The sequence below is a fragment of the Pristis pectinata genome, chromosome 3 (assembly GCF_009764475.1).
Source record: "Pristis pectinata isolate sPriPec2 chromosome 3, sPriPec2.1.pri, whole genome shotgun sequence".
Classification (NCBI taxonomy): Eukaryota; Metazoa; Chordata; class Chondrichthyes; order Rhinopristiformes; family Pristidae; genus Pristis; species Pristis pectinata.
In genome coordinates this window covers 47,997,435-48,010,716 of record NC_067407.1, presented here as the reverse complement: position 1 = coordinate 48,010,716, position 13,282 = coordinate 47,997,435, and the positions used below count along the sequence as shown (strand labels likewise).

The window sequence follows — 13,282 nt, the reverse complement described above, 5'->3', positions numbered from 1 at the left end:
AATTGAGTGACTTTCTCTTGTACCATTAACTACTGTAGAGGATGTGCCTATTACTAAGCTGTATATTAAAGAATACACTATGTAAGGTCACTGTTCTTTCTAGCCATCACTCAAGCTATTCTAACTTAAATTTAAAGATGGGAGGATGCTTGTAGCTATGTCCCTCAGTTATCTCATAGAATATAAAATATGACTAAATTTGAAGGAGGGGATTGGGGGAAGGCATCGAAGTTCTGCATTGAGATGAATGACCTAATTTCCTCTTCAATGTTAAAGTGAAATGTTGCCTTTTATACAAGTTATACAAGTTGTTTTATTACGTTAAGTATTTTTATCATCATCTGAGCAACTCAAAGTACTCCTGAACCATTGGAAGGGCCTTACTTACAATATTACACACTTGGGATAGTTTGGGTATGGCACGGCACTCAACTAAAACCAGGATACTCAGGACCAAGTCTGAGCCTGAGCCCAGGGTTCTCTGGTTGGCATGGGTTTGATGGCTGTAAGGTAGGGACGTGCCTCCTTCCTGCCTGCCGTCAGCAGTCTAGGTATGCCAACTTGGTTCTGTGCGCCTGGGATTGGTTGTAGCAGGGGGCTGTTCATTTGCACAAAGACTCAGCGATGCCAAGGTAGGATGAGCTCCAAGTCTGGATGCAGACACCTCCGTGCATGATTGTTAATGTCATTTTAAGTGGGCTGAGAATGAGATGGTAACAGTTAGATTTCAGAACTATAGCCTCTACATAGGAGTGGATAATAGGGAGAAACAGTCATAAAACAATTTTATCACTGATGTGGTTTTAAAAAAAAATCATGGACATTAAATGAGCAGAATGCCAAGGCAGGTGTTAAATGTTCTCTATGGCCACACAATTATTGATGAAGTTGGGCAAAGATATGGTTGAGTGACCCCAAATACAATAAATTCCTTCTACTTTGCTCCTTAACATCTGATTCCTTTTTTGTCCAGACCACATTTCTTGTTCCCAGTATGCGGGAACAATTGAATTCTTGTACTTTCCGTTTGTATTAAAAAGTTGCAGATGTTATTGAGACTTCTTTTGTAATCTTTTTTCTTTCTTCCCTTTCCATTCACTCCATGACTTTCTGAAAGTATTTACTAATGTTGAAATAGTGGATATCAATTTCACTGTAGTACATTTAGATTAAGCCAACTCAGCAGATTAAAAATATGTTTGCATTGTGATAGTCACCCAATCATAACCTACATTTTGGGTCTCTCTGTAGTTATTAGTCTTGCAATACCAGAGCTCCTTAAACTGGAAATGCTCTTCAGGCTGAAGCCAGGTGAAAGCCTTTCCATTTTGATTGACCTTGCTTTAACCAACTCGCTATACTTCTCAAAAGTAAAAAGCATCATCAAAATTACAAACATTTCAATAGGCTAGATCAAACATGGAAATGACATATAAATTGTTCTAGGTCTGGCTGTTTTGTCTCAAACTAGTAAGTTCAATGGTCCTCTTCAGTAATGTATTCATTTGTCATAGTCAGTTTGCAGATAACATTTACAGATTTGTTAGTTTTGTGTTTTTCAAGAAAAGTGAACCCTGAATTCCCTTCTAACTTCCTAATTTTAACTCCTGATTCCTAGTACATGGCACTTGCATCATAAATTTCTTTAGTTCGTAAAGGTTCCTTGTTCTTGAGAGAAGCAGCACTCTCTAAGCTCTGATTATTTTGGACAAAAGTGTTTGGTTAGTGAAGGTACCTTCAGATTTATTTCTAAACAGGACTAAAACAGAGAATTTAACTATTACAAATGTAGAAGCATGGAACATATGATCATTGCTGATCCTCTATCTCAGTACTATGTTCCTGCCCTTTCTCCATACTCTAATGTCTTTTGTGTCTCAGAATCTATCTGTCTCCTTAAATATATTCAGCAACTTGGTGCCAGTGCCTTCCAGAGGATTCCAAAATTTCATCACCCTCTGAATGAAGGAATTCTCCTCCGTCTCGACCCTGAATGTCTTAACTTGTATCCTGAGACTTTAACCCCTGGATTTTACACCCTCCTAACCAAGGGAAACAACACTACTTGTAACTGGCCTGTCAGAATGTTGTATGTTTCAATGAGATCTGCCCTCATTCTTCTAAATGTGAATTCAGCCCTATTTGACCCAACCTCTCCTCTTATGGCAGTCCTGCCATCGTAGGGTACTCCAGAGAAATTAAATGTGAATAATTTTGAATCACTTGTGTTCAGCCACAAATGCATGCCTATATACATATAATAAACATCTGAAAAACAAAGCAAGAAACTATGAAATTATTGATTTGTGAACTGCAATATTCAAGTTTAATTAAGATGTTGTGCCTGTAATTGGAGTTGAGTGTGAAATCTGATCCAGCTGCTGTGGAAATATTATATAAAATGTTTGCTTCTTACCAACTGTTTATGTACAGAATGCATAATATAAAACAGGAAGACTTTTTTTCAGCTTTGGGAGGTTGATAAGATTGAGTGGTAAAAGCCTTACCAAGGGTGTGGGAGGAAGTTTTGGAACAGGCTAAAAAGCATTGTTAGCTGTAACGGAATTGGTGAAAGGAGGTTAAATCCCAGCAGTGTTCTTCACTCTTGAATTGGGAGGTGGGAAGAAGTATACTTGTCTTCTGATTGAAATTGGATGAATTGGGCAGTGTTAAAACCATTAATCCTTTTCGATGTGTTGTCTGGGTTTTTATTGTGGTTGGAGACTTCAAATTTTCAACTGCATAGCTCAATGTGCTTAGACGTCATATAATGTACACCATGCAAAAGAAAATTGCATGTTGAGCAAGAAAGGTGCTCCCAGCTTCCATCCCTCTGCTCTTTTACTCCCCCCCCAATATAAAACTGACTTTTATTTTTTCTCCTTCACAGTTCTGAAAAAGGATCTTTGACCTGAACTCTTTCTCTTTCCACAGATGCTGACCTTGTGTGTTTCCTGTATTTCCTATTTTTGTTTCAGATTTCTAGCATTTGCAGTTTTTTTTATATTTCTCTCAGCTTTGGCTCTGTATTTAGAGACCAGACTTGGTAGGGCAGGTGATAGGGCACTGATTTACCTCTACAAATTACTCTTTCATGGTCAGTTTAAAAATTCACCTCTTGTCTCATGTTGTTTTGGAATGAATTCCATAATCAGCTAGATAGCTTCCTGTAGGAAAGGGGCAAAATGACTAGCCATTTAATCCTCAGTAAAACCACACTGCAGTTGCCAATATACTTTTTGTCTGGCAATTTTCCTGCTGAGTGAAATACTTTTAGTTCAAGACTAAGGTCAGCTGTGCGTTTTGTTTTCCGATGTTTCCCCACTTTTTACTGGCTGCTGCACTCAGCTGTGGGCTGGTGGATGGCAATTTCTCTGATCTTTATTCCAGATAGAAGAGAGGTGCTTGGGGATTGGAAAGTAGTATATGTAACACCCTTGCTTGATCAAGCGAGTAAGGACATTCCTCATGACTACAGATCAGTCAGGCTAACATTACTGATAGATTAGAATTGAGAATGGGGGGTGGGGGTGGTAAATTAACAGACATACTGGAGAGATTTGACAACATTTAGACGAACCAGGAGGGATTTGTGCAAAAGCAGACTGTGCTAGACTAATCTAATTGAATTTTGCTATTATGAGTAACAGAAGGTTGAAGGAATGCATTGGGTGGATTTTAAGTAAGTGTTTGATAAAGTTTCGCATACAAAGCTGATTAACAACATTGAGGTCTCTGGAATAAGAGAGTCAGTGTTAGCTTGGGTAAAGTATTATCTTAAGGACAAAGATCAAGTTGTGGTAATTGGTTCTCCAGACCAGAGCTTGGTAGACAGTGGTGTTTACCAAAGTGTCATTTCTTGTTTTGCTGTATTTTGTTTGATGTATTTAAGTAATGAATATTGAGATACAGAGTAAAACTTAAGTTTGTTTATTATGCCAAACCTTTGAGGGCTGGGAAGCCTCAAGGCTACCTGTCAACTGCAACAGGATGTAGACCGGCCACTGGAATGGGTAGACAGAAGGCAGATGGAGTTTAATACAGAGAAGTTTGCGGTGATGCATTTGGCAGAAGGGATGGGGACAGGCTATAGATACTAGTGGCAAAGTTCTGAACTGTGGAGGAACAAAGCATCCTATGGGTTCATGTGCATTGATCTTTGACCTTGAGAGATTAGTTCGTAAAGCCTTTTTGGGCATGGACTTCATAAATGGAAGTATTGAGTACTGCAGTAGAAATTTTTGAACCTCTATAAAACTCTGGTTAGGCTTTCAGTTCTGGACACTGCACTTCAGAATATGAAGGTTTTTGGGAGATTACTGAGGAGATTTACTACAGTGTTTCCAGAAATTTAACTACAAATTTGAGGAAGCTGGGGTTCTCTCACTGAGAAAGGTTAAGAGGAGATTTGATGGAGGAATACAAGACTGATAGGTTTAGATGGGCAAGGCAGTGTCATAAGGTGAAGGCACAAGGACAAGATTGTCAGTAAGAGATAAAGGGGTGAATATGAATGGGTTTGTTTATGCAGCAAGTGGTGTTGACATGATAATGGCCCTGCCTGCGAGTATAGAGCAAGTGGAATGATCAATGATTTTGAAGGGAAACTGGATAGGCATGTGAGGAAAATATACTTGTAGAACTATGGGATTGGGGAAATGGGACTGACTACTATCAGGAATTTGGGTGGAATGGTCTTGTCATATTGTGTGTGAGTAAACAGACCTGGTGGAGAACATTGGCTCTGATAGGACTCTGGTTCAAGTGCCTTGCTTGTTTCCAGAATTTATTTTCACCACGCATTGCTTCAGGAAATTTGAACCTGAGGGAGTCGCGACGATTTTAGTTTTGGTATCTAGGTGTGTGGGCAAGCATTACTTGTCAGCAGGAGAGGTGATGGCTCTAAGTGACTGAGACCATAGCAGTTATAACAAGATAAAGATCCAAAAGATTAAAGTCCTCTTACCTCCTTACAGGCCCAAAAAATATGAGCTGCCTAAGTAATCTGCTTTATTAAAACCCCACTGCTGTCTGTCACCAGTGGTGTCTTATGATCCCTAAAGGTGTTGATAGCTGCCAGTTAATCAGGACTTCATCTCTATGACCTTGGTGTCATTTAAAGTGAACGGTAATTAACTAGCAGTCTGGATAGTAATTCTAAATTGTATTTTTTTTTCTGTAGCTGCTTGCAATCGCTGGCTTCTGATGTATGGGTCTTGTCCGGCTTGTCACAATTCCCAAAGTAAACCTGGCCTGATTTATTAAAGCTGTAGGGAATGAATATCTCCACTGTGCCACACTGTCAACTGAAGCACATCCTGAATTTTGCTTTGAGGCTGCTGGTAGTTGGACATGCCCACACATTGGGAATGACTGGCACTACCATCCCCTATTAACAGTAATCTAATAGTAGTAAAAGTATCTTGCAGGTAACTGAACTCAAATAAGTTCTCCAAATATACTTTCTCCCTCTGATCGCTACCCTGAATGTTTCCACCATTCATTACAGGCTCACTTATACCATGTATTTCTTCCACAATATCATTACCTTGTTTGAAGCAGGAAGGGATTGCCATCACTATGACCGGGAGACCTGCTTGAGCTGGGGTTCCCCTGAACAAAGGGCTTGCACTTTTACATCTGTTGCTTTGGGTGCGGAGTCCGCATCTATTTTTGTGCAAATAGTGTTGTTGGATGTTTTAGAATGGAATGGAAAACACTTTTTTTGAAATGGAAAACACTTATGAAATTTTCACTTTTGTCACGTACTCTGGAAATCTCTAGCAGAGACTGAACTTAATTAAAATCTATTGTGTTTTCACTTTTGACTAGATTATTTGACTAGATATTTTTGTTAAATTCCATTTTCAGCCCCCCGTTGAAGGTGTTAATTTGAACTGGAATGTGGTGATTTGGAATAATAAAACTCCATTCGAAGAAAGTAGCTCAAGACGTTGGACTCTGATGTCTGATTCTCAATGTTGTTCAGTGGGTATCAGCGTCTAATGTGTAATTCTGTCATTCGGTTTTACTTTTGTCTCTTCCTTGAAATTTGTTTGCCTGTTTTGATAGCTCTATAGCTTTTGAATCTTTTACTGAAGGGGTTAAAGCATGATACTGGGCAAGAGTGAAACTCGCTCTTTAAAGGTTTCGTTATCACTTAGCAGAATGAGTAAGCTCCATTAGCATACTGTAAGTGTGAAGCTTACACTCATTCAACTTGTAGAGCTGCAGTAGTGCTGCTAAAAGGATAACGTAGGACTGCAAAAATCGATAACTGTTGAATGTTATAAAATTAACTGGCCTGGTACTACACACAAATAGTTGGCTTTGCATAATATCAATTAATTCACAAACACAAGAATATTTTAAAATGCATATCCTGGCTCTGTTTGAGACATTGACATTTTTTGGTCACCCTCTGGGGCTAATTTAAAACCTAGTGTTAACATTGGAAACATTGTAGAGAGATTTAAAAAAAACACTTTCTTTGCAGGACTTGAACATCAGCATAACTACTCTGAACATCGTTGACACATTTGGGGGCAGAGTCCAGAGCTTTTATTAAAACTGTATTCTTTTTGGATTGGTGCCATGTAAATTTAAGGGCACGGATTATATTTCCACAACACCCCCTCCTTACCACAAGTCTAAATAATTTTGTTATCACTTCAGAGTGCATACTGTCTAAGTAAAGAGCAGGCAAGATTGAATTGATATCTTGGCTTCTTCCGTTCATTAATTGGTAAATGTATATATGGTACTGAGCCACACAGACTATCAATTGACCTTGACAAAGATTTGTATTTACAATGAATTTCCAAAACATTACAAGGTGCTTTATCAAAAAGAATATGACAAAAGTTGATATTGGACAAGAGCAGTTTAGGAGAAAGGGGCAGAGAATTTTGGGGAGGAAGTGATACCAGAGCTTCAGACCTTGACAGCTGAAGGCTCGCTTATCTGTGGTGAAGTGATGAAAATTGGGAATGCTCGAAAGCCTTATGTGGAGTTATTGCAAACAGTCGTCGAGTTGGAGAAGTTACAGAGAGGAGGTAGAGTAAGGCCACAAAGTATTACTTAACCAGGAGCCAATGTATTTCAGCAAATGCTGGGGTGTTGGCAGTGTGCATCAGGGAAAGGTAACAAAGTTTTGGGTGACCTTGAATTTGCACAGCATAGAATATGGGAGGTGTGCTGAGAGTGCATTGGAAAAATAAATAACTACTTCCAATATGAGAGTCTTTGCACCAAGGTGAGCTGAGACAAATGGCAGACGGGCAATGTCAGAAATAGACATTGTGGCTGGAAGTTCAACTGGAGGCCTAGTGTGCTACCAGGTTGACAGTAAGTCCTGTTCTAATTAACATAGTTGCTAGGAAAGGGGCAGATGTGGTGGCTAGGAAACAAGTTGGTGGAGATGACTGAAAGCAATGGCTTTGGTGTTTGATATTCATGTGGAGGAAGTTTCTTCTCATCCAGTACTAGATTTTGGACAAGTGATAAGGGAAATGGGGATGGAGGGCACTGGTGGTATTAGTGATGGTTTGGTCCTTAGGAGTGCAATAAATAGGTAGATGTGGCTGTTGGCTGTGTACATGCAGAGCCTGATGGTCTTTGAATGTCAGTTGGGGGCAGCATACGGATGAAAAAAAAGGAAAGAAGCAAGGATAAATCATTGAAGACCGTAACTTTGAGGCAGGACAGTTCTTGGGCAGACTTGAATACATCTGGATTATGGAATGGAAATGTTAGCCCATATTCCTATTCCTAGTTATTGGGTGCCACTCCTGAAAGTATGTACGTGACCTAGGTGAAAACATAAGCATGCAAAGAAGCATTGAGGAGCAAAGCGAATTGCTTTTCAAATGAGTATTGCTCAGTTTGCTGACCCTGTGCATTGTCTGGCAACTTGGGCTGTATTTATTACAATAACTGGAATTTAAGTTGTGAAGCATAGTGAAACTACCCAGAGGAGAGAAGCAAAAAAAAACCCACAGATGCTGGAAATCTGAAATAAAAACAGAAAATGCTAGAGATTCTCAGCAGATTAGGCAAAGCAGAAGAATGCTTTTCAAAGATGCTACAGTTGTACAAACTTATTGCCTGTTGTATATTGAACTAATTCTGTGGAGGTTAATGGTAGGGAAGAGCAAATTTACCCATCGGGGATCAAATGAAGCAAAATTCCCCATTGTAAACATTAATTGTAGGAATATAATATGGTATCTCTAGCAAATAGCTTTCAATCTTTAAAATGTTGCGCTGCTGTAATATAAATGAGCATGTCTAATTTTTTTTGGTTGAAAATAAGACCTTTTGCAGGCTTCCTCCTTGAAGCCAACAGCTTTGCTATTTTTGCTGACTTACCTCGTTTTAGTGACTATTGTTCATGTGTGGGGCTGGGCAATGAATGTTAGCTAAATCAATTCTAGGGAGAGGGAGAAATAATGCCAATTTGAATCTGTGTTCACCTGAGTCCCCATGTGCATTTTTCAACATGGAAACTAGCATACAGAAATGGGAACGATAGCAGACTTTTCACACCTTTCCCCTTTTTAGCCTTGCACTAAAGTGGATTGTAGCATGCTGGTTACTTAATAAATGTTAAGAATTGAAATGGAAACATTACAGGTCAGCACCTCCTGTCTCTGAAATTTGTGGGGTGGGGTTAACCATTACAGCATTGAATGGTCAATACAACATAAAACAATGCAGCATGGAAACTGGCCCTTTGGCCCAACTCATCCATGCTGACCAAGTTCTGCAACTGAGCCAGTTTCATTTGCCTGTGCTTGTCCCATATCCTTCCCTGCTCCCCCCCCCCCCCACCAACCTTTCCTATCCGTGTACCTGTCAAAATGTCTTTTAAATGTTGTAATTGTACCCACCTCCACCACTTCCTCTGGCAGCTCATTCCATGTACGCAACACTCTGTGTGGAAAAAGTTGCCCCACAGGCCCCTTTTAAATCTTTGCCCTCTCACTTTAAGCCTATACCCTCTAGTTTTGGACTCCCCTACCTGGGTGAAAAGACTGTGGCTATTGCCCTTATCTATGCCCTTCAGGATTTTTATCAATCTCTGTAAGGTCCCCCTTCATCCTCCTGTGCTCCAGGGAAATGTCCTGGTCTGTCCAGCCTCTTCTTGTTACTCAAACCCTCCTGTCTCAGTAACATCCTTGTAAATCTTTTCAGTTCACTGACACATCTTTACTATAGCAGGGTGACCAGAACTACGCAGTACTCCAAATGTAGACTTACCAACATCTTGTACTGCTTTAACATGACATTCCAACTCCTGTACTCAATGTCTTGACCAATGAAGGCTGTTCTACAACACTCCCCAGGGTTCTACCACTTACTGTGCAAGTCCTGCCCTGGTTTGTCTTACAAAAATGCAACACCTTGCATTTATCTGGTTTTTTTTCTCTTTTTAAACTCCAACTGCCATTCCTCAGCCCACTGGCCCAGTTGATCAAGATTCTGTTGTAATCTTAGATAATCTTCTTTTGTCTTCTATACCAACATGACAAAAAAATACAAAATTGGTGTCTATTTTGACATTAACTTGACAGTTATGAAGTGCACTCTGTTATTCTTGTACCAGATGGATGGCATCTTTATAGATTTAAAAGTCAGGGTGAGTGTGTGTGGTCATGATATTTTGATTTTTAAGATATAGAATAGGTTCTGTAAAGTGAAAAATATTATTAACCTCTAATTTTCAGTCCACAGTTGAAAAGTCTGATTCTTATTGCCAAAGGATTTGGCAATGTTAAAGGACAGTGGTCTGAAGACCTATTTATTCTGGAAAACAAGCTGGGATTCATTTTCACCAGTGGCAGAACCTATAATGAGCAAAATATTGAAAAGTCAGCTGATTATCAATTATCATGCCAATGATTTTAATACAAGTATTTTAGTCAGCTGGACACATTAGAATGTTTTGGGTACATAGTCATTTGGTTCTAAAAGTTGTTTTTACCTGACCAAGAGATTTACTTTTGGGAGTTGGCTGGCTTGATTAACTAAAGTTGCAAATTCTTGGCTTTTTACTGTGTATATACTAAAGTCTTAAATTAATTTCATTTTTTTTAAATGCTCCACTTAGAACTGGTAAGACGACCTAAAAGTCTGCTCCAGAAAGTGCCCCAAGATAGCAAAAGAACTAGGGCCTTCCATTTTAGTAGGAAATCTGAATTAATTCATTCATATGACCAGTTCATAAATTTAACAATGAGTTTGGTGGCTGCATTTGGTGTTGAAGCCAATTGAGAGTCATATCCATTTTCCCAAGCTGCTGCTCCCACGATCAGATTGAGAAACCAAACCATGAACATCCTTTTGTTAAAAATATTTTCTGAACCAGTCAATAATAAAAGAAAATTCAGTGGCTGTGTGCAAATTAAGATGAATTGGTCACATCCTCTGCTGATTTCCTTGTTACCATTTCTGCATGTATTGTATAATTCTCCTCATGATGAATGCTAAGTGTCTCCAGAGAAGCTGCTAGTAATGGTTGTGGTTGTCTTGGGTAGAAACTGCTCTTGCAGTAAAAGATGAGTCTAGAGTTGTGAAATGAGATTTTGTGAACAGAGTTTTTTCTTTCCTTCCTCGGTCCCTTTTTGCATTCAGTATTGTAACTGGGAGCCAGGATGTGGCATATTCAGCAATTAAGGTAATTCGTCAATAATGTGCTTTCAAACTACATCTGAAATTTTAGGTATGTAAGTTATCAGAACAATGACACAAAATTTAAATAGAACTATAAAACACTGGGTAGGATGGGGGGTGGGGAATGGGCAATCTCTATGAATGGGATGGAAATGGTCAAGGAGGAAATAGATAAAGGTCAGTGGGGGAGTGTTTCTTCATTGACTCAATTCTCAACATGTTCAATGAATGCAGGAGCTGGTTGTCCAAGTCAATGATGTTGAACTCAGCCAAACTATTTGTACATGTTGGAAGTAGTTGTGATCTGGGAGCACAATCGAGCAGTTAGAGGCCGATTTTATATACTAAAAAACATCTGGTCTCACTGTATCACACATTCCATTTCTGTCATCCATTTCTTCCTGTTGCCACTTCTGCAAATTAATTTTTTTTATTTTTAAACCCCTCATTCCCAGTTCTGACAACATGTTTCAGGCCTGAAATGTGAACTGTTTCTCTTTCCACAGATGCTGTCTGACATCCTGAATATTTTTATTTCAGATTTTCAGCATCTACAGCTTTATCTTCATCAGACTAGTGCTTGGGTCAAATGATACCTTTTTAATATTGTGTACATTTGTGGATGACATGACTTTCATGGCAACATTCTGGTTTTGAAAATGGTTGCAAAGACCACCCAAAAAAAACTACTACTTTTTCTAAGGGAGCTGAAGAAATTTTCTTTGAATCATTAGTGTTGGTGATAGAAGTTCAGAAGCATTTAAATTTGGAAATGATACAGAAATAGTTAACTTAATTGGAAAAGTAGGCTGAAAAGTCAAGCTCTTACTCGTGAAAAACCAATATGGAATTGATTGTCAGGCATTTTTTCTTACAAAGTAACTATTAAGCAGAATGGACTTGGATAAAACAGTAAAGGCAAAAGTTCTACGATAATTAGAGAAATGGTAATATTATCACAGGTGGGGATTTGGTGTGATTCTGCATAGGTGAGTTAAGGTAAGCTGGCTTCATCAACAATCATTTGTTTTTAGAAAAAGTACATTGGGGATTTATGGCTTTTTCTATATCAATGAAATTAAAAGTTAATTTTTACCTGGAGCTAGCAATTAGAAATTGGTTAAAGTCATGTCTCTGCTTTCAGTGGCAATCAACAAAGGAGTGGTGGTACCAAGCTGAAGAGGATGGCTTCTAGTTTCACTCAGCCATTGTCAGGCAAAAAGTGCAAAACAGAGGTTTTACATTCAATTAATAATATAAATTGAGAGCATACATATTTGTTGACTGAGCAGTGCCTTATGTGAGTGTATCATTGGTCTCTGGCACAGATGAAGGCTCTGATAGGTTACCATGTACAGCGGAGAACTGGCACTTAATGATTGCTTCTCCTGCTGGCGTGCCAGTCTAGTTAGCAGGTTTCTGGCTATGCAGCCAAATCAACATACTGTCATTTGTATCCAAGTGTCAAGAGACTGGATGAGTAGAGTCCTACAGATAATTTAAGTACACCGCTCTAGTCTCATTTTTTTCTCATCCAAATTGCGAGCTACATCATTCTCGATTTGCAATGCTGTACTTTCAGGCAACAGTAATAAATCAATTAATGACTCCAAATCATTTAATGGGCTAACACAATAACACGAAAGCCAACAGCTTGTGTCTCTGCAGTAATATTAGGGACCGCTTGTTGATTGGAGTAGAGAGTTCAATAGTGCTCGTTATCTCAATTAGCACAATTAGTGTATGATTTGAATGCAGGATTTACACCGCATCTGCTTGAACCCAGTTCTGTTTGCACATGTTATTTATGCAGCAAAAATGACCTTGCAATAAATGTTGTGCAACATTGGGGGAGTGGGGAAGGGGAGGGGAAAGAGTTTAACAAATTGTCATCATATGACAACGTATTTCCAGGTTAATGGCTCTTCAAATAAGCAAATTTAAAACAAATTTTAACTGACATTTATGTTCATCAGATGGATCCGGTATCTGATATGGTGGCAAAAGTGGAATTTTTCTGTATTCCAGTTTCAAATTAATACTTTCTCTTTGCAGTGTTTAGCTGCAACCATGTCAGACACAATACAACAAAAAATATGAATTGAAGTTATCTTATTGTATTTGAATACCATCCCATAACCACAATCTCAAAAAGCTTTTTGTTCTGCCAGTGATTTCTCTTTCAAATGCCCACTCAATCCTTTCAGTTCTTAGAAATGCCAATTTCAAGACGAATTAGTGGATATTATGTACAATGGGCTGATGTGCATTAAAAAGAGGGTAGAAACCATCCCAATTCATTGGAGCAAAGTCTTCAGTTGATCAGTTTTGACAACTTTGATCCCTAACCCATAGGAAAAAATTAATTGGATGTATCCAACCCTAGTGCTCTTCAAAGTTAAGACATTTGCACCAAGTCATATTGCATTTTACAATAATATTTGTATGTTGCACTGAGAAACTCTTGAAATGCAAAACATGTAACAGAGCATCAGAGAAAGAGTTACATGACTTGCAATCCTAATATATAGTAGTGATCTATCAAGGGCATAATGGTAATATGTGAGCAATGCTTGTTTCTTGTACCTAATAATTTTCACGAAGGAAA

General features: G+C 38.7%; 1 protein-coding gene across 12 annotated transcripts in view; it reads left to right on the top strand.

Annotated features, from left to right (window-relative positions):
* Nucleotides 1-13,282, top strand: part of LOC127568124 (single-stranded DNA-binding protein 3) — a 139,714-nt gene that overhangs the window by 71,119 nt on the left and 55,313 nt on the right. The window lies entirely within an intron of this gene.